At 40.8% G+C, this 22,448-nt stretch overlaps 1 long non-coding RNA gene across 1 annotated transcript in view; it reads left to right on the top strand.

Moving 5' to 3' along the window:
• The window catches only part of LOC121301078, a 61,288-nt gene extending 42,796 nt beyond the window's left edge, over positions 1-18,492 (top strand). The window contains exons 5-6 of the long non-coding RNA XR_005947585.1: positions 5,685-6,743; positions 17,962-18,492. This is a non-coding gene — a long non-coding RNA (uncharacterized LOC121301078). The remainder of the gene's footprint in view (positions 1-5,684; positions 6,744-17,961) is intronic.
• The last annotated feature ends 3,956 nt before the right edge of the window (positions 18,493-22,448 follow it).

Here is a 22,448-nt window from a genome sequence, read left to right as displayed (position 1 = left end):
TTTTTTTAACATGCTGATTATCTGATGTGGTACATTTTTGAAGCCGTCACAGCTTGCATAGTGCAGAAAGAGTGCTGACATCTGTGATGTTCATAATTTAAACGTGAAAAACAAATGCAATTTCTTTGTAAGCCTGGCTCATTGTCTTGTATGTTCATTATTTAACTCAAGAGGTTGGTGATGACTTCTAACCTGGCCAGGTTAGAAGCGCAATGGAATAATAACACAGGCTTATGCAAGTAGCTGGACGTTCAACCCAGCTTAATCCCTAAATAATGTCCCCTCCCAAAGTTGTTTATTAATTTAAGAAAGACCATATGTGAGGTGATGTTGTGCTTTCAGCTGAGAAAAAGGAAAACAGTCGTAAATTGTTGAAAAAAGTGCAGGGAATGAAAGAGGTGGGTCACGAATGGGTCACCTGGAGTTCAAATCCCAGTGTACTGCCTGGGATCAGTGGGGTCAGGGTAGGTGTGACGAGTTTGTGCTGGGGCTCAGCCTTGGAATGAAAGAGAATTATTTAGAAAGAGAGGGCCAGGAACTGTCATTTTGGAGCGCAATATTATATGGCAGCGTTGATTTAGTTTTCACTTTTATTTAATACTGATATATTTAAACACTTTGTGAGACTTATAGATTATAAGTAACTTTCCTAACTCGATTAGCACTGATCTTTGACTACCTTACCCAAGCCAGGTGAAATGCCAGAGCATTACTGCAGAACAATACAACAGCCTTAAAGAGGATGGCAAATATGTTAGCAGTGTTTCAAATCACACAGCTTTGCTGCAGCCTTGTCCTTTAAAAACACCAGGACTTGAGATGTTTGACTCGACACAGACAGTTATTTGTCATTACAGCACCCTACTTTTACGTCTTGCAGAAGAACAATTTCTGTGACCATGATGTGAATGGACTGTGCACAACAGAAAGAAAGATCTGTACAATATTTTTGTGTTGCATTATTATTTCTGAATATTGTTAAAATAACGATGATGATGATAATTACTCATTGAGTAGTACCTTTATCTCTTTGCATCACCATTTCTCTCTTTCCCTTCTTTCTCTTCTTTCTCTCTCCCTCTCTGTCAGATTCCCTCCCTCTCTATCTCCTCTCTATTTTCTCTCCATGCCTTGATCTCTCACTTATATGCCCAAACCCTTTTCTCTCTCTCTCTCTCTCTCTCTCTCTCTCTCTCTCTCTCTCTCTCTCTCTCTCTCTCTCTCTCTCTTCTCTCTCCTCTCCCTTTGCCACAGCCCAGCCGCAGAGTATTCTGGAGGAAGTGTCAAAGTTAATCTGGGCTCTGCAGGCCATGTTTACACCATTTTCCAGCAGATTTACCCTCAAAGGGGAAACAACATGCCCATTCTTCCAGGAAACGTGTTCAAACGTATACTCTGCCTGTCTGACACCCACCCATTGTGTGCCCTCTCCTCTCCTCCTCCTCCTCCCTCCCTTTCAATGACAAAGGGCATCAGCAACCATAACAAGACATAAAGGTGCTGCCAAAACCAGTAGATCCAGCAACACAGAATGTACATTAAGCGTAGCAAGAATAGAACTCACGTTAGTGCATCTACTTTGTTTTGATGGTGTGCTGGCTATGATAGCTGGCACCGTTCTTAATGCTACTTAGCTTTTTGTCCCCCAGAAAGATTTCCCCCTCTTTGTTGTAAGCAACATTCAGTTGGCTTGGGAAAATATGTTCTCTTGTATTACTTTGTGTTTACAACAGTGGAGAATGAAATATCAGTTTCAAGATCTCTCTCCCCGTCCCCCACTCTTTCTGTTCCCACTCATGTGTTCTCCTGAATGGACAGACTTTCTGCCGACTAATTGCAACTCTTCTTCTTCTGCTGGTGTTGTTTCTATTATTCTTTCTTTATGGCTGTTTTTCTTTCCCTCCATTGTCCCCACGTTCCTGCCTAATTGCTCCCCTGTTGTTAACTCATTCACTGCCATTCTTCTTTACTCATTAAATTGAAATACCGTTTAATTAGCATCGAGGGTCCATGGAAAAAACAGGATGCTGTTCAGGTGCTGTGTTTTGAGTATGCTCTCCACGGATTATCTTAGGATATGAATATATTTTTAGGTATAACCGTGAAGAAACCCTAGCATGGCCATTGGCAGATAGCATTACCAGCAGTGGCGTCAATATGGATTTGATATGGTACTATAGCATCACCAATAATTACCAGTGTGTATCTATACCGTTGTTATACTGTATTAGTAAGTATGAAAATGTTACCACTTGTACCATTGTAGCTGACCTTTAAAATAATATTTGGGTTGTTCAACAACAAGGGTTTGGTTCTGTAGGAATCTATTAAGTGCTGAAATTAGTGTCCTGAATGGATAAAAAAAGAGTAAATTGCATCAGGTTAAATGTATAGTATCTCAATTACATTATATTCTGCCCTTATATTTATAATTTATTTTTATTTTTTTGCTAGTATAAAAACTTAAAAAAACAAAAAAATTCTAATAGCTACGATATACAACATGGGGTCCCCTCTCTTACCCTATTTCTTCCATCTCATCCCCTTCACCCTCTCTCTGTCACTCTCTTTCTCCTTTGACCGACCCCCACCCCCTCTGTGGTTTAATTGAGTCAGCCTCCCCCTCATTGCCCATGGGCCCCTCCCTCCCAGGAGGGGGACATTGTCTGCCCCGTCCTGCTGATGTAATCCCCTGACCGGGACAATGGCTGCACCGGGGTATTAGCCCCCCAATGAGAGTACTGCTTCGCAGCCCGCCCCTCCTCCAACAGCCCCTTACCCCCAAACATCTCTACAACCCGGGCAAAGAAAACAGGGATCCATTAAACAACACAGACCATGTCAAATGGACTCAACGGAGCAGTGGTGCTAGTCACTAAAACAGACTCCATAAAGTATATTGAGAAAAACCATTACTGCTTAACCAGTGTGCCTCGTAAACATGGTGGAACAAGCCTGTCTAATTAACAACATAGAACTAACTCACTTCTTAGACTATATTATGCCTAATAAACACACCTAATAAACAATATTGGAAGAATCATTGAAACTAAGTAATTGTATGTCACAAACTGCATTGAATGGGCTAAATGGATAGTCCATTATGCATCTTTCGTAAGTGCTGTGTTTTCCAGCTATCACTTCTTGACTGGACTGTGAAGATAAGGAAACGTTTTGATTTCTGTAACGGACATTTCCTTACAGAACAGGACTTAATCGAGAAGAGCTCCCCGTTTCAAATTCACAACTTAAATGAAGTAACATTTCTTGATTTGTGAAGTAATTACTGTACTGTGAAACATGTGAATACATTTCAATGCTAGTTTTGTAACGTTAAAGAATGCAAAAACAACAAATGGAGGTAGAAATATGCATTGGGGCAAAGAGAATGGAAAGTGAGCTCCATAATCCTGCTGTGCCTTCCTTGCGTCATTTCAAAAGTTCTTCGAGGGAAGGGAGACACAGTGTTGCAGAGTTAAGGAAGGAACGGACCCTTCTAATGAGGGGCTGGGGAGAGCTTAGCTTTGTCTGGTGATGACCATGGAATAGCATTGCCATGGGAACAAATTGGTTACGTTTGGTAGAAATCAAACTGATATTTGTGAAGTGGCTCTAGAAAGCTCGCAAAACGTGACTGCAGATTCAAAAATTGCCTGATGGCTAAAAGGTTACCATTTGGCCACTGGAGTACAGAACCAAGTAGTCAAAGGAAATAGTCAACCTATGCCTGAGTTTAGATTATGTCCTTTGTCTTGAGTACTTCACCCACAATTTGAGGATTTCATAATTATGTAAATTAAGTCTAACTGAACAAACAGTTGTATCAAACAGTGGAAAATTACTTCAATCAGATGGAAATAGATTACAATTGACGTACAGTTGCTGCCACTTGTAGTTGTCCAGTTCTTATCTTTAGGTTGCAAAATGTTGGCCAGCTGCCTAGGTGATTTATGTGTTTTTAGATGAATATGGGAAGCCATCACCACTTCTGTCTGTGCCCAAAAACGCAGTACAAAAATACAGGGCATCGGAGGGTGATCTCTCAATAGTAAAAGCATCTGAAAAAAAAAGAAATGCTAGACCCTGGAATGTATAAGAAATCTCATGGTTTTAACATCACACGATCAGACAGCAGCAGCAGCAGCAGCAGTTCCATATCACTGCTCCTCCGCTCCATCCAAGATGAAAAAAATCAAATTCCAAAACACAATCGGAATACCCCCCACCACTCCTTTCTTACCCCCCTTTACCCCGCCATCCCCTGCTTGACTGCTTAAATAATATTTATAGCATGATCTTTCTCTCTCTCTTTTCTTCTTCATTCGGAGAATACAGTCTCAAGTCCAACGTTGAAGGCCACCCTCTCCTTCCTCTTTTCAGTCCTGACAGTTAGACAAACGCTCTGTGTCTCGTCATTCTGTTGATTTTTGCATCTAAAGCCTCCCTTGCTGCCTCTGTCCCTCCGTCCAGCCAAGCCAGCACAATGCATATCCATTATACCATAGCGGGGAGAATGCAGCACTGAGCTAACAATACGAGAGAGGCCGCCTCAATGCCAGGGTCCCCATTGTGTCCAGTGGAAGGGAGTTAACACCCATGTCTAGGCCCTGTGAATAGTATTATTGTATCTGAGACACCCAACTCTCCTCTGCCTTCACTCAGCTATGCACACCAGCGCTGGCTTTTTTCAAACACTACTTAGAACTCTGAAAACTTTATTTCAGCCAAGCAAGAAGGGTCTTTTTTTTTTGTCAGCCCCTCTCCCTATTTTGCACAATAGGAAGAAAGCACAGTTGGGTCTGCAAAGCCTGTACGAATTTCCCAGAATTGATTAACATAATAACAATGTGGTTGTGCGAGTGTTTAGAATATTATACAAATTCAATCTCATACATATAAAATGGTTTTTAAGTTTGCTTTTTTTTAAATTATTTTTTTTACTTTAATTGAGGGTGTAGTTTTCTCCACACCCGGTAAACAGAGAAACACATTTCTAGGAGTGTACTGTCTTGATAATTTTGATAGTATTATGAAATTGTTGTAAAATACAATTGTCAAAATGAATATAAGGTTTTAAAGAGAAGATGGAAAAAAAACGCACTTCAAAGACAAGGCAGTATCGCCTAGTGAACATTCAGGATTGTGTGTTTGTGCGTTTATTTCCAAATCACTGTGTTACTCAAACAGCCAATGCTTTGCACAAGTAAACTGGATTCAGGACTTTGTGAACTTAGTTCTGCAAATTGTACATCAGCTAAAATGCCAAAATGAAGCAGAAAAATTAGAATTGGTGTTACCAAACTGAGTATTGGAAAGAACAAAAACAAACCGCTGTGGCTCTCTCTTTTGATATGTGTTTTAAAATAAATTTTTTTTTTGCAGAAACAAAATCCATAATGGGTTAGGAGGGGGTAGGGACAAGGTTGGAAACACCTTAAAAGTAAAAAAAAAAAAAAAATCCTACAACTCCTGTTTCCAACCTTATCTCAAACCACTACCCCCATTACAGACGAATCTCATTACCTCCTCTTGCCTGCAGGGGTCAGGACTATCCCCAAAGGATTTAGCATTGCCTTAAGATGGCACGACCTGTTACCACAATTCCAATCTTGCTCGTTGTGGTGTTTGCTTAAAAAACGATCGCTGAATGAGAAGTTGAACTTTAATCTTATTTTATTTTGCAGAGGAGGAAGATGAGGAGGAGGAGGAGGAGGATACAGCTGAACCCAGAGATCTTGCAGCTGCTCATTGCCACAGGCTCTTCATCCCTCACCATCTCCCTGAGAAGACAGGGCTATGTACAGGCTTGGCCCCGGAGTGGGCAGGCAGGCTCCAGAGCCCCGCGGCTCCCCATCTATACAAGCCTCCTCAGCGAAATCAATACACAGAATACACAGCAGGGTCGCACCACGCAGCCCTCAACACCTCACACAGGGAGCCCACGGCACACGCACTGGGGCAGTCAGGTCCAGACTATACAGGGCAGCAACACAACCTCGGCTTGCAGGGGTGCACTGTTTAGTTTTGCCGACGGGAGTGGAAACAATCTACTTTCTAACCTGTAGATCAGCTCTAAAAATTACATGCATAAAAAACACAAGAAGCCTTTAACTTCAGCACAGAAGCAGCAGTTTTGAGAATGGTAGATCACAATAAAGAAACAGAAGTCCAAAGTAACACGTACAAATTTGCACAGCACACCACGACTGCCACACTGCGCCAGTACAGCGCGACTAGAGGCTACAGAGGTGGGAAGCCAACACATGTACGTCCGTTAACACCACAGACCTCACTCCAGTGCCAGAGCCATCAGACTTTCACTTTCCTTCAATGCAGCAGTCTGGCATTTCTGGGGGTACATCTGTCCATTCCAACTTACCAACATTTAAGTTATTTAATTAAATCAGTGCAGACTCTTGGAACCCAAAAAACAGGACTCTTCTTACCCTCTAAGTCAGAGCAGCAGGCAGAATCTAAAATAAAACTCTTTTACAGCAAGATTTACCTTTTTGAGCTGCTCCCCTATTGGATTTGCGATGGGATCAACTGCACTAGTTCCCTAACTTGAAAACACTTAATAAAGTGACTGCTGGGATGAACCCGGTTATCTTTCTCCAGGAAGACACAGCCACATTCCCAGCCTTGGCTATCCAAGGATTGATCCAGCATCCCGAGGGGATCAACCACAAAGTGATCGGACCTGGAACTGGTTTGACTGGATCGGAATGTCCTCTTTCAAAATGGTAAGCAGAGTTCTATTAGAGAAACTAGGAGCTCTATTAGGAAAGCTTGTTTCTACAAGAGAGGTTCTGTTGAGGTTCTCTAATGTCTTTAGGCTGGTGGGTTTGAAATAGCAGCACAGATATTGAATGGTGAATTATTCTTTTTTTATAACTCTATAAACCAGCTGGATCACAGCCCCCAATGGGGGCAGAGAAGGAGGCACGAGAGAATACCGGGCGCTGTGCCTTTAACCAGCAAGCGCTGTCTACAAAATGGCTGCTGGCAGACTGGTACAGAGCCCAAGATGGTGCCTGCTTGAAAAGACGGCATCTGTATTTGTAAAACCCTTAGCCCAGCTCGCTTTGGCAGTTTATGCAAATCGGGTACTAATTACGTTGGAACACGGTTGATCTCATTAACCCTTGAAGCGTTGCCAAGAGTGCGGGAGTGTGTAGATTAGACTAAAATACATTATTAATTATAATGATCAAGTAGACCCATTTTTTTCCTCCCTCATTTGGCGACAGAGCAGGCTTTTATCATTAGTACATTTTAAAAAGAAATGTATGTTTATATTGTTAATAGGACAAATGCGCTAGGTTGGCACATGGTAACGTACAGGAGATTTATTTTATTGTAATGTACATTGCAGAACATATTGACCCTACCTAAATATCCACCTCCACTAATAGGAGGTCTTCACTGTACTGGATACTGTGCAGAATTTCTCTCTATAAACCAGACACTATCATCAGTGCAGAGATTTGCATATGTTAAGTATTACATTTGACCCCTTTTCCACACAGAACATTTCTCAATGAAAACTGATAAGGTGCTTTATTGTAACTGATATAGTTTAATATTTTATCTATATCTTTAAACACTCCACTGCAAGAACTATAACGTATAACGAAATGTAATAGTAATAAAATTAGAGATCACATGCAGTATCCCTTCAGAGCAATTTCAACTCTTTGCAGACTCATCACACCAATGTCCAAATGACTGCAGTCTCTTAATCAGTGTGCTTCACATGCAGATACAGATACATCCAGTAGAGAGCTACAACGTCTATAAGTAAACTACAGTTCTACCAATACAACGGTACCCCTTATTAAATTACATTAACAACTACAATGGGTTCATTTAGGATTGCATTTACATATCAAAGCAATGTGAATTCTTGAATCAGCACGGTTTCTTTACACTACAGTGCCTGTAAAATTGATTGTTAACATGGTCTAACCGTGAATTATCAAATCATGACATAACCCAATGCAGAATATATTATAGTCTGAGGACTATAGAGCCTTGATTTTATGAGCCTATGCTTTTTTATATGTTATACCCGAATTATATATAAGTTATGTGTACATATAACGTAGGACGTTCCACACCCAACGCGAAGCAAGTTCTCACTATACTTAATAATATAAAAGATAATAAGAAGAAGAAATAATATAATAAATATAATATAATATAAGAATTCTATAGTAGTTCTTAGTAGTAGTAGTAGCAGTAGTAGTGATAATATTATGAGCATTCATATATTTCACGCCTGTATGCATGTTTATAGGGAATGTCATTGGATCTAATGAAGTAGAATTTAATCAGGCGTGCGTATTCAATAATCAGGTGCTAAATATGATAAAGTGACCTGCACTGTACCATACTGTCGTATGATGCCTGTACTCTTGATATGGAAAGAAAAACCTCAACCGTCAGACAGCCCATGAAATATATGAGATACTAGAGTGCTATAAATGACTGTGGATTTGTCTGGCAACGTTTATAAATATGGGGGGGGCTTGGTTGTGTGGAGGACCAAATCTTACAGGAAGCAAGAAAGAAAAAAACAGAGAAAGAAAATGGGGGCGGGGGTGGGGGGCTTTTATTATGTAATACTCAATTCCCATGAATGTATTTAATTGAAGCCACCGGAACATTGCCAACAGGCTAACTGTGGTTTGCCATCAAGGTTCGTCCAAACAAGCTTGGGTTCTGTACAGTATTCCTTTGTTGGTAAAATGGCGGTCATTCTTTTATGTGTCTGTCATGGCAGAGAGCTTTGGGGGGGGGGGGGGGGGGGGGGGTACGAGACTGTCTGGGACAGTATTCATATAGAAAATGATTCAAGGAGAAAAAGACAGGAGGGAGGGAGAGGAGGGTTGTGTTTGCAATTTGCATATTCAGAGAAGCTGGGTATCCCATATGTTTTTGAGATGCACCAAATTTTTTTAAAATTATTATTATTATTATTATTATTATTATTATTATTATTATTATTATTATTATTATTATTATTATTCACTCTGCAGTTGGCATTCAGGCTGGGAAGTAGGACACATAGACACACACACACCCGCATACAGAGGCACGCAGATACAAAAAAAGAAAAAAGCTTTTATGATAATTATTACCGGAGCCATGTGGGTAAGTATGTCACAGCAATTATGCATTATTCAGTGGAACAAGACGGGAACTCTAGGTACAGTAAATCCTGTTACAGAGGGAACAGCCTGGTGAGGGAGGGAGGGAAGGAAGGAGGGAGGGAGAGCAGACTTTAACTACTGAGGTGCCAGAGATTAGAGAAACGAACAACGAAACATGAAGAACGAACCAGACCCCCACCTCCCCCACCACCTCGCTGTCTGCTCTTGGTTGCATTATTCTGTTTAATAAATGGGCTGTTCCCTGGCGCTTTCATCATAGAAACACAGAAGGATTCTCTTCTTTTGGAGAAAAAAATACTTGAGATAAAGAATATGCTTTTTTGTGCTTTTTTATATAAATTTCCTAACTCCATTGATATTGATATGATTCATCTTGTTTACAAGGGTTTCTGGGAGACAGAGACAGCAGCCATACTCCCTCATTTCAGCACACACAACATCAAGGTTTTGGGTAGTCTGATCATTTAGTCCTGATCCCTTCAGTTTTGCCTTATTTTTTGTTGTGATTAGAGGAACTGTTGTTTTTTTTTTTTGTACTGTAGATTTTTTTTTTTCATGCTGGATGCTTGTCCAGTTTGGTAAATATAGAAACATGAGACAAATATTGCCAAGATTCGGCACGTCAACTCAAGGAAGCTGATCTGTTCTTTGCCGATCGTTCTCCGTGGTTTCGAAGATCTTGTAAAAGTAGAAATCCTCTGATTCCAGCACAGCCACTGACCCCGAGAGGGAGTAAGGTTGCTTAATATTGCGTAATACTACAAATGTGTAGTTGCATTGCAATGTAACCATCTGTGTTATCACTGAAGAGTAATTACTTAATGAAGAGAGTGACCACAATGCACAATGAAATCAGTGAACTCAAAGATAGGACTTTCTGATTTGCAAAAATGCAAAAATGCATTGGATGTTATATATTTCTACAGACCTCAATCATCATACTAACAGGCTGTTATATTATTATTTCAATTCACAGCTTTCTAAGACTGAAGGTTTATGCATGCTACAGTACTATACTATCTTCCAAGTGATAACTCATTTCATTTCAAAGTGATGTCCTGTATTTGTTTCTGGGGTTGGTTGTTGCTACTGGCCCTGTCCTGGAACTGTATTGAACCATCAGCTCTGTGATACAAAAATAGCATATAATAATAATGTGAAAGAGTTGTCAGCCACCCCACCCAAATATTCCTCTAAAAACTAAGATCTGGGCGCCTCCTGGTCAGAATCACGGTAACACCCTTTGTTACGAAGTCAAGAGAGTTGTCCTTCCAGAGGCCCGGAAGGCAGGCAAACAAGACAGCAGATTAGAGATTAAAAATGAACCCCAGGGCAAGGTGATAAAGAAATACCACCACCACCCCCCCAAAAAAAAAGAAATACAAAAAGACAGAAAGAAACGGTTCAGAGGACTAGATTAAGGGGAGGCAGTGACACCCGCGGCTACCCTCTACCGGAGAATGTGTAAACACCAGAGGAACCCGCCTGCACAGAAAGAAAGAAAGAAGCACATAATAAAAGCTCTGGCAGCCATCGCACAATCCGCTCCATAAATATTATATTGTGCCGGAGACACGGTGGAATTTCAAGAGGTGCTAGCCAAGCGTGGGAACAGTTGAGCGAGAGCATAGAGCTGTCAGGCACTGGCTAGACAGCTCAGCTGCGCTGAATGCCTCCGCAGCAGGTGAAAAAGGACCCGAGAGGTCAAGGTCAAAGAGGAGCCTCATGAGTTATGCGGTTCTGTCTGGTCTGCCCCCTCCAGACTAAAACGTGCTGGATTATTTAATAAGCAAGCTGCATCCATTTGCATACATGACAGAATCTGAGATCTGGAAAGGAGCAAAGAAAAGGGCCTTATTAACAGAGCTGCCACCCATCCACCCACTAAGAAAATACGTTGTCTGTTTTTTTCTTTCTTTCTCTTTGCGTTGCTGGAATAGGGCATCACCAGCTAGAACCCCCCTCAAGAGATATTCACAGACACAGCGATACAGTATGGTTCTGCAAGATATAAGTGAAGAAAGCTTGTGTAGAGACAGTGGATGCATGTTTCCCTGGATACATTTAAACCCCATCCAGTCTACAGCACTGACTAATCTCCAGTCCCGTCTCCAAACTGTTTTACTCATGAATGAAATTACCTATTTGTTTTATTTTCAAGCTGCTCTACTGTGCGTGAATTGTATAAGAGATCTTGCTTTTTAATAATTATAATTCTAAACCAGAACCTGTGTACTCCTCCATCACAAACTACACTCTCAGCTACCAGGAATCAAAACTCGATTCCTTAATTAAAAAATTAAAAAAAAAAAAAAAAAAAAAAAAAGCTAGTCCTTTGAAGAAGTCAGACTACAATGGGGTGTCTGGAATAGAAATGAAGTGATTGCTTTTGGGGGGGGGGGGGTAGTTTTCATTCCCTCCTCTTTGTGTCTCTGGTAGATTCCATTATTCCTCAGAGTTTAAGCTTCATTAGTTCAGCTCTAAAAGACCCACCTCCCCTGATTCCCCTCCCCTCACCAATAGACCTGTCTGCAGAACTGACTTGAGGAGCCCTCCTATGCCAAGCTGGGATCATGTAGGGCTTCTTAATCATTTCACATTGCCGTGAAATATAGCTTAGTAACGATCCTCCTCTGTGCCCAAATACACAGGTGAACCCCCCACCCACCCTCTCATCTCCATCCCCGTGTCAATAAAAATGACTCCTCTACTGGGGTTTACACACAGGCTCTCCCGGAGTTTAACCTTCTCCCTCCCAGGAAGATTAAACCTCTACTTCCTGTCCATCCCTTTACTTAATAACCTTATTTCAAGTTTTTTCTTTTTCTTTTTTCCTGTGTTTGTAATATTCATTTACGCTGTGTGCTTTACTAACTTCCCAACGAGTGTGGTTGGCCATTGTGCTTCACTGCACATTATCTAACACTTCATTCTGTACCTTTGTAATTTGGCATCCCTTATCTCTATTCTGTCATCTATAAATTCTATGCCATACCGACAGAGTTACGGCAGGTCTTTCTGACGGAGCCACAGTTTTGGAGAATTCTATTACAGCAAACTCTCTTTGCTCCGAACTGACCTATAAACCTAACCATGCTGCTGTTCATAATAAAAAGCTGATAGCATCTGTAGAAACAGAAATTCAGCACAGGTGAATTTGAACAGTGACTAACACATGTGTGAGGCCTTGATAAAAACACTGGGCCACAGCTGGGCAACTCATGCACTGGTCTAGTATAGCAGAGTACGGTACAGTGATGGCACTTTCACAGCTGCCTCTGTCTTTTTCAATTTGTTGCAACTCAAGAGTCTATCCTGGTCAGAGATGTTTAAAATAAAATAAATAAAAAAATAAAACTAACACATGGATAAAACTAATCACAGAGATACCTTACCCCAACTGAAACCAGACTGACGAAATTCGATACAGTAGTTTTTTGGAGATATGACCAAAGTAGGGTGCCTGAATCAGATGACACAAGACTGTAAACAAACTGGCCTGTCAACGAGGTCCGCCCGCAGGTACACAGACACCAAAATTTAAGCTTTAATTGAATTCCGATCTGGGTTTTTATCCACCGTTGTCCTGTCAGATACCCCTGCCCCTGGGTGGTCTGTGTGAACAGCCAGTCTTGCTCGATGGATTTGTAATTGAAAAGGAAGTCCGCCTCTCCTTGTTAAAGAGATTGTATATTTGGAACTGAAGTTCCAGATGATTACTTGGGTTCCTACTCCTGGTTTCTTACGCCTCCTTTACATTTTGTTTGCTTAGGGGCTTGTTCTGGTTCAGTTCTTATTGGGTTGTTCCTTTCTGTGCTGGTTTCCAGCTATCATATTCCATAATACCTGGGGTACGGCAGTGCACGGAAAGTATTATTATTATTATTATTATTATTATTATTATTATTGTTTACTTTTCAGAAGTGAAAAACTGTACTTGAATTGAAATGGATCTTGTAAACGTAGTTGTTCCACTGTAGGGTTATAGATTCATACTGAGATGTCAAACTTGCTATATATTATGGTATATAAATCAGTAATATAGTAGCTGCAGCTATAATAATCTCATCAATGCACATAAACTGAACCAGGTTGAGCCCATTCAGCATTTGGATGGATCCCCTCAAGAAGACAGATGGTACTAAGGGTTCAGTAGTGCGCACTCACTTCCTCTCCCCTCTGCCCTGGAGCTCAGCCAGCACAGGGGTTGAATATGAGGTGGGGTGGCAGGTCAGGAATAGTAACCATTTTGTCCTGGCTGACTAAATCCAAATTAATGTCAAAACACCCTGTCCTGGTTGATAACTTCCCCACCTCTCCTGGCTGATTTTCAACCGATTTTACAATTGGATCATCTCTGTAAACTGCTTGTTCCATCTGTGTGGGTATATCCAGAATAAAAGGTGTGCAAATAAAGAAGAAATAGATAGATAAACTGACTGTGTGCGTGCGTGTGTGTCCGTGTGTGTGCGTGTGTGTGTGTGTGTGCTTGCGTGCGTGTGTGTATGCGTGTGTTTGTGTTTGTGTGCGTGTGCGTATGCGTGTGTACGTGCGTGTGTGTGTGTGTGTGTGTGTGTGTGTGTGTGTGTAGGGCGTACAGTAGACAGACGGTGGTGGTGTTATTTAACATTCACTCTGTTCCTGTGAAAGATAGTGCTACGTATGGAGTATCAATGTAATTAGAACTCTGCGAAAGTGACCAATCAGAGGGAGCGTGAGGCTGGTGTCCTGGCCAGTGTCGCCTCTGTTGCTGTTTCAATAAACACTGGTGTTATTTTATTATTTATTATTACTGCCCTTTGAGTTAATTCACAGAGATGAAAAGTACTCCTTATGTAAATTTATTCAAATGAATTCTTCCAATGCGAGTTGCTAGAGCCGCAACGCTCAGCAGGACTTTCTTGCTAATTCTAAAGGAGGAGTGTGAAACGTGTGAGCCTAACTGCCCATATTAACCAGTAAGCTCTCCCAACTCCTCCATCTGTATTATTAGCTAAAGCAGCTGATTCTGATTCTGATTGTCAATTTAAAATGGCTTCCTCTCCCAGCCAGAGAGACTAACCATCTCCGGATTCTCCTGCTGTTCTCTCAGGCGTTCTGAGTCGACAGCTGTAGAACGGATTCAAGGGGTCCTTGTTCCCTGCATGCAGAAGAAAAACCTCTGCCAGTCCCTTATTTGATTCTTTATGGCTTGTCCTTTTTTCATTGTAGCTAAAAGCTGCATTATCACACTCTCTGGTTCTGTCGCACAATAAAATATAATCCCTGTGTGCTATATTCTCCCATAGTGTATTCTGCCTTTACAGAATTAGCATAGACATAGCTGGCAGGCTGCTTTGTTTAAATTCCCCACAAGTACAAACTTCTTACCCACCTTGAAACTAGTTTGCCATTACTTCAAGCCCAGTATCCATGCTCCTGCTACAATGCAACAGCAGATTTTATATCATGGGCGATAGCATAGATTTCTCCAATTAGACACGCCCTGTTGACTATCTGCATCATGCATCAACATGACTTGCATTCGTTCCTCTTTGCTTAAAGATATTTCTCACCTGAAAGAAAGAGAGTGGCAACCTATGTTAACATATGTTATTCCTATGATGCCTGACTTATGGGACACCCTGTAGCAATGTTTCATGAACAGCCTAATTAATGACAAAAAGTTTACTGTCAGCATGGTGTAACTGTGAATTAATGAATTTGTGAAATAACGTGGGAGCAGTGTTTATATACATTTCCCCATGGACTAGAACATTGTAAGTCTGGAAGTCACTGTGCAACTTTCAGACTTAAACAACATCAGTCTACCTGGCTATTCCTAGCATGCTATCTGAAGAAGGCGGAAGCCAAAATGCTACGTGAGTTTTCAGTTTATTGATTACTTTTCTTCTTCATTAAGTATATCTAGTGATTGATGAGTATCCTAATTCTCCTTGGATATAGAGCTGTGTGTGTGTGTGTAAGTACATACTATAAATGTGTGAATGTATGATAAAGTTAGCTTTGCTGTCTCTAAAAGGCCCTTTCCAAGAACAACAGCTGAACAATGGCTAAATAGCCCCCCTCGAGAGGAGGTGGTTCCCATTGACTGAGGGGGCCCTTGTATGCAGCTCTGTTGGTAAAGCCAGCCTTGGCCCTCTTTCACAGCTCTGTCATGGTTACTTATAGCACAGAAAAATCACTTGATTCATGTGAGGTGTGATCCAATGACATGTATTTTTAATGAGGGGCTACGTCTTTGTTGAGCAGCTACAATCTCTAAAGATTCCAGGCCCTGCACAGCCTCCCTACGGTCATACTTCTTCTTTGGCTAGGCAGGGAATAAAACAAAAAGAAAAGAAAACAGAGGAGAAAAGGAGAAGCTTTCTTCTTGTCACATCGTCAGGGCTCTTATTTACCATGATAATGTCATCAGAGGGCCGTCTTTTAGTCACCAACAATGAAGGTTTTTTTTTCTACTTTAGTTTTGTGTTTGTAGGACACATTTTCAAAAGCTGTGGCCACAGTTTTGCACCGTTATTTATTTTGTATGTGTTTCCCAAATGGAATATAAAATAAAAACGCTTTATTTGGCCTTATTCCATTATAGCTGCAACATTTTAAACTGGATAAAAACCACTCAAACAAGACCTTCAACCTAAGTTGGGGCTACTAAGTTTTTTTTTTTGCTAGCATTATAATACTGACAATTGGGGGAAATTTTTGTGTCAAAATTGGGATCAGAATATGTGCTGAAAGTTTTGAATTATAAGCAGGTTCCCCTTTGGACCCCCCACCCCCCCACAAAAAAAATGGTAAAAACCTTATTTCAATTAAAGAGTAGTCAGACGACTTTAAACTAGGACCAAACTATTAAAAATACATAGCGTCAATACAACTGTAAAGGTTACGATGCAGTGTACATTTTAACAATGCTGCTCATGATCTCTAAAAAACGCAGGGTATTCATAAAATAATGAACACATTGCCAAAACCTTCATCACGCGTTAGTCCACTCATGACGAAACCACAGCACGGTCTCACGGTGGGGTTACACTGGCTTCTATTTTGATTTGTCTTTATTTATTTTACTTTAAGAAATGGCTTGGTAACTCATTTGCTGTGTACCTTAATGCAACATTCCCTACTACTGTTGAAAAGGGCATTGGTTTACATTTAAAATTACTTATTTAAATTAACTTTTGAATCCAAGTTTGAGATTCAGACGGCAGACTGGCAGAGTTTAATATTTACTCGTATGAACGCTGTCGGGGGCAGAAGGGGTTAAAATTACTGTTCCCAGGACAATAGGCAGCCGTCTAGGAGAACAAGGGTCCCAGACATGCCACACTCACCCCAGACAAACTCTGCATACATTAAGCAGCACCCAGACCCTCATCAGCCAGATTGCACCACGCTGTCCACTCAACTGGTTCAACAATAAATAGACGCCGTCATCAATTGTTGTCGGAGTTGGTGATAAAAATATAATCCCCAGTGAATACTGTAATTAGAAAAACGAAAAAATAGAAAGATATGAATTCCAAAAAATCATGCGTAACTGTCTTGGTAAAATCTAAAAATAATAGGACTTTTTTTTTTTTTTTTTTTTGGAACATATTCACTAATTATACCAAGTATTTTTATTTTTTGTTGCAATGACTCAATGGTATGCACATTTTTTTTTTTTTTTTAAACACTTTCACTGGATTAAAAGCTTAGTGATTCCAGCCCACTGTGTTGTTATAAATGTATATCTTCTTCTTGTAATTCCTATATTAAGCTTACATCCATAGTCATAGAGAAAGCGCTCTCAATATGTGGTCACTCTAATACCTGCAGTGTACTGCCAGGCTGGTAACACCCTTCAGCTACAGGGGACAGTGGGACAGAGAGAGCATTGACAAACTTTAATCTCCTTGTGGTTGTCAAACTCAGTCAAGCTGCCCCCCCTCCTCCTTGTTGCCCAGACTGTCTTTATTGTCGACATGTGTCTGGGGTCAACACAATGACCTTCCAGTCTGATAAGAGCATTCTCAGGACCAGACACCAACAAACCACTCTGAGGATGTGAACAACCCCAACAGAGGGGCTTGGGGGGGGGGGGGGGTGACGGGTGACAGGGGGGATGGGGGGTAGAGGGGCCGAGGGAGCTGAGCCGAGTCTTCCAGACAAACCCTGCTGCGGCTGTTTATATTTTTTTTTGTCACAACAACGTAGGGGTGTGCACTGCCTAGCACACCAACGTTCCCTTCTAAATCATTCTGTTTACAGGTCTATTTATAGCCAGCGTGTGGGCTTTGAAGAGTTCCAGGGGAACTTTCAGTAAAACCTGTCATTGTACTGCCATCTTTACCTTTGTGACCGTTATGAACCCGTGTACAAATCTTCAGATCAACCCAACCCATTTAAAAGCTGTCAACAAACAAACAAACCTTTGAAAACAGTATGTTTGCAGGGCAGAGGCTTGAGTACTTGATAATTGGGTGGTATTTTTTTTTTTTTTTTTTTTTTTTTTTTTAATTATCATAACACAGTTGGTTAGTATGTTGTATCCTGACAAAAAAAGTATATGTGAAGCATTTATAAAGCATGCCAATTGTGCTACCACAGCTTGTGACTTGCTCTGTAATTCCTTATGAATGCAATTTACATAATACGTTAAGCTTCACTATATAAGCGTTATAATATTTAATTAATGAGTGTGTGTGTGTGTGTTGGGTTTGTTATATGTGGTGCTGCGGTCTCAATTGTGGTGCAAGACAGTGCAGAGTTTAAATGATTTTCTTTCATTCATTTTCAGGCTGCCGAGATGTGCAGAATAGGGTGACAGGATGAAATAGAACACTTAGAAAGCTCTTCGTCCTAGCTCTAGAACCCCCTCTGTGCAGTGCCAGCATGGGCACTGAGAAAGCGAGATACCAAGACATGCCAACACCAGCAGGAATAGGTCTGGAAATGTGTTGGAACTGATTGAAAACCTGGACAGCAGTAGGTGAGTTTTTTTTTTTTAAGATGAAGTCATCGTCTATTTATAATGGGAGTGTAGGTATTCACAGGTAAGTACTGGCAAGCATATAGCTCCCAATAATAAGTTTCACATGTTCTGTGTGCTATTTCAACATATTGCACAAGCACTACATACAAAAACAATAAAGGAAAAAAAAAAATCAGTTTAAATATGAATTGTGTATTTCTTTTGTGTTTGGCGTACTGATCTTAATAACTTATTTTGTAAGATTTTGTCATGTGTTTTAGCTGCAGTATTTGCTATTGTGTTATAAACCTGATTTAAGAGTCATTTAGAGTGGTGGTGTTTTAAAAAGTTACAGTTTTTAAAGTTCAAGTCTTTTTGCATGTATCTCTGCTATTTCTTTTTAATAAAATACTGTTTAAAAAACAAAAGTGTGTGTCTGATTCTCTGCTCCGTGCTGTGTACTTTATTTCCAAACTTTACACTTCTTCATTATTTATACGGTCAGACCTGTGATAAATAGCACGGTGGTCATAGCTTACTCATGTTCATTTATATATATAGGTAGTGGGAATTGAAACGCACATAATAGATTTCTTACTGGTCACCACAAATAAACCAAATTAAATGTTGGCAATAATACATTGAACGTGAATTGTTGAAAAAGGCTTTTATTTATTTTTTAATGACCGCAATAACCAGTTCCATCAACATTATATTTATTTCTGGATGTAATTATTATATATTAAATCTCATTTCCAGAGGTTTTCTGTTGGCAATTTTACAAATCAAACATAAAACCATAGCCCTGCTTTAGAGGAGTGCACCGTGCTGTTGTAATTACATTGTCTGGTGGATTCCATGGGTGTGGGCAGCAAACCAGATCATGTCTAGCACATCAGCAGCACAGCCCTGACCAGCTCAAAAATAAAAAGAAACACAGTAGGAGTGAATTTAGCTGAAAGGTAAAGGTAAAGAAATAAAGAGGAATTTACTCTTGCATATAAAGTATAGTGAGGGTGTATCAGATTCGATTAATCTGAAATACTGTCCCTGTTTAGGTCATTAAAATGGGTTATTAAAAGCAAACATCTAACGTGTGTTCACGTCTGTAAAAACACAAATCTGTAAAACTGTGTGGAGGCTCTTCCTAATTGTCTGAATGATTAAGACTGGCTGGAAATTGTAAAGCGATGCAATTTTCATGGCTGGCCTGTAAACCCCCTTTCTTTTTGTTTGCTGATGTCCTCCGCTGCGCTGCACGTCAATGCACTGCGGCATTGTGGGAGATGTAGTCCTGGCCATGCTTCATGCAAACTGTAGGAGGGGTGTCGTAAAGTATAGGGGTCCCATTCTGGAAATCTGACTGTAACAGAGTTTGACCCGAAATTAGGGCCAAGCTGCCTTGGTAATGATTGATCCGTTGGGAGGGGAGATTGTAAAAGGGAGATTATCCTATTTTGTCCAGCCAGTGAAGAGTGTAGCATTGACCGTGGGCCACCCACAGAGTCTTCAGTGAGCCGTGAGATAGCCCTGCATACATGCTTATCAAGCCTGGCTGAGTCCACACATCTCAGGATGGATAAACTTCAGGACACAAGCCTCTTTTTAAACACCACTTGGGAGATTACAACACCCCCTGAGCTTGGCTTTGAAATCCACCAGCGGTGCTGAAAAAGGGAGATTCACATTATTATTATTATTATTATTATTATTATTATTATTATTATTATTATTATTTTTCGATAGTGAAAGAGTGGATATAAAATGAACGTGCTGGAAAAAAAATTGAAATCTGCTCATTTTGAGACAGTAAATGAAAAAGTCTACTTTTTTTATATTAAATTATCAATAAAGTTTTGAGTTAAAAAAAAAAAAAAAAAAAAAGCATAGGGGGCGTGGATAACACACGGAGGTGTTTCAGCCAAACTGACCATAATCAGAAAACTGTACTGTCTATACTGTCTATAAACACATTAGAAGTGTGGCAGGGGATGACATTTTAATCAATGGATCATAAAGTACACATCTGGGTTAACGCTTGCGTCAGGTCAGTTTCATGAAGGCTACACCGACAAGACCTGCTGTGCTGCTGAGGCTGGTACAGTACACAGCAAGTGTGCCCTTCCATCAGACTGTACTACAGCAATGAATTCAAATTAAAACACTGAACTTAACGAACCACACCTGGAAATATCTGTCAATTAAGTCGAAATCTCTGATCAAAGGCAGTATCTTCCTGACAACTCCAACAAACCAAAACGTCGTTGCTTCCTGGTTCTTGATCACTTCCAGTGCTGTAGTTTAAACTCACTCCAATGGTCTGGCTGCAATCAGACCATGTGACATGTAACCTTGTATTTGTAACATGTGCACAACAACAACAACATGACAACTGACGAACCAAGAGATTATCAGCACAATAAAATGTGGGCTACCAATGATGTCAAAGAATTCCAAGGCTCTGGTTAGCACTTTTAATTAAAACATATTAAACCTTTTTGAAAATGCACTTTTGAGTATTAAACATTGGAAATAAGAACACACACTTGGTGGTGAGGTACGAAGGGTAGACGTTAATAGAGTATTTGTTATTATGGTTATAATACTTTTGAAAAGAAGGGTAAACAGGGACGTGGGGGGGGTGGGGGGGGTGGGGGGGGGAGGGGGGGGGGGTGGGGGGTGGGGGGGGGGGGGGGGGGGGGGGGGGGGGGGGGGGGGGGGGGGGGGGGGGGGGACAGGGGGGGGGGGGGGGGGGGGGGGGGGGGGGGGGGGGGGGGGGGGGGGGGGTTACAGGTCAGCCAGTAGTTAACCCATTAATGCCCATGCCCCATTCACCGGACAGTCGCTGTGCTAGTGCCCCAGCCAGCGGTAGTGTGTCAATGGAAGTGTGCCTAACAAGCAGGAGTTGTAAACATTTAGGACCCTCAACAAACAAGAATTTAAATAACCCCCAAGCAGCCTTTCAAATAGACACTGAGCATGCAGGACAGGGCATTGTTGTCGAGCATGTAAATACACACGAGAACACACACAAGGAGTCCCTCTTAACTGAAAGCCTGACAGACCTTTAAAAAACAGGGGTGCAGTGTTTTTTTTTTTTTAAACTGTTTTCATTTTACAATTAATGAAGCTTTGAAGGAACTGAGTTACCCCACACATCAGGAAACATGATAAACATAATAATAAACATAATAAATTGAGTTAGTTACCATTGAAACCAAACAAAAAAAAAAAAAAAGTTATTTTGTAATATGAAATTGAACCCAATTTGTTATTAATGGGTTAACTGCTAACAGCTTTTCTACAACACAAAAATTCTATGCAAGAATGCCACAGTCCATCACAAACCATACCCAACACCAGCACATTTATCTGCACCGAACCATGGGGCATAAGGCATAGGCAATCTCATTTTATTTATATTTATATATATTCCAGAACTTAACTTCTTAATAATAAATTAGAACAGGAACACCCATTGTCCGCTCCAGTTTCCCAGCAGTTTATTGTTATGATTTCTGTAGATGCCTCAGATGACGTCTTTTTAAGCACCGTATTCAATAACCCTGATTTACAGAGGGCCCTGATGAATAAGCGTGCATGAGGAGAGGGTGCTGCGTGGCTGGGAGCGGAGTTTGTTATGCTAACTATCGCTGGCCCTATTGAGCCCAGTGTCAGGACAAACACAGAGAGCAGACGGTTCACAGGCTCTCTCCCTTTGTCATGCTAACACCATCCCCACCCCACCCCCCAACAAAATACATATATATTTATATATGGGCCTGCTTGCAATTCAATGGGGCATGACTTACACATTGCTGGAGACCCCCCTCCTGGTCAGGTCAGAAGCAAAGCAATGCCACACAACAATATCTCAGGAAAAAGTGGGGAGAAGGGAGAATTTGGAGTACTGGGTATAAGCAGCTTCAAATTTATTTATTACCTTCTCAATTATTCCCTCACTGGAGTAAATTCCTTAGCCAGCCTTTACAAATGATATTGTGTTTGTCTGCCTGCAACCGTTTTCCCCCAGGTTTCAGAAGGGAATGGTTATGCATGACAAGTACTGGGATAAGCTTCTATAGAAAAAGACTTCAAATCAAAGGACTCAAACTTAAAAACTGCTCAGTTTTTAAGAAGAAAATGAAGATGTTGTCTTGGAAGGGCTGTCAGAGATAAGGGTGGTGATGAATATATTTCTGATCAATAAAGGTGGTAACAGGTTCAAGGTTCTGGTCGACTAAAATTAGCAATAGAAACGGTTGTTAGGTAATTAGTCTTGTTCGTAAGGCTTCCCGCATCTTGAAATATAT

This window comes from Polyodon spathula, chromosome 26, assembly GCF_017654505.1.
Source record: "Polyodon spathula isolate WHYD16114869_AA chromosome 26, ASM1765450v1, whole genome shotgun sequence".
NCBI classification, from domain to species: Eukaryota; Metazoa; Chordata; class Actinopteri; order Acipenseriformes; family Polyodontidae; genus Polyodon; species Polyodon spathula.
This window is presented reverse-complemented; position numbering and strand designations above follow the sequence as displayed.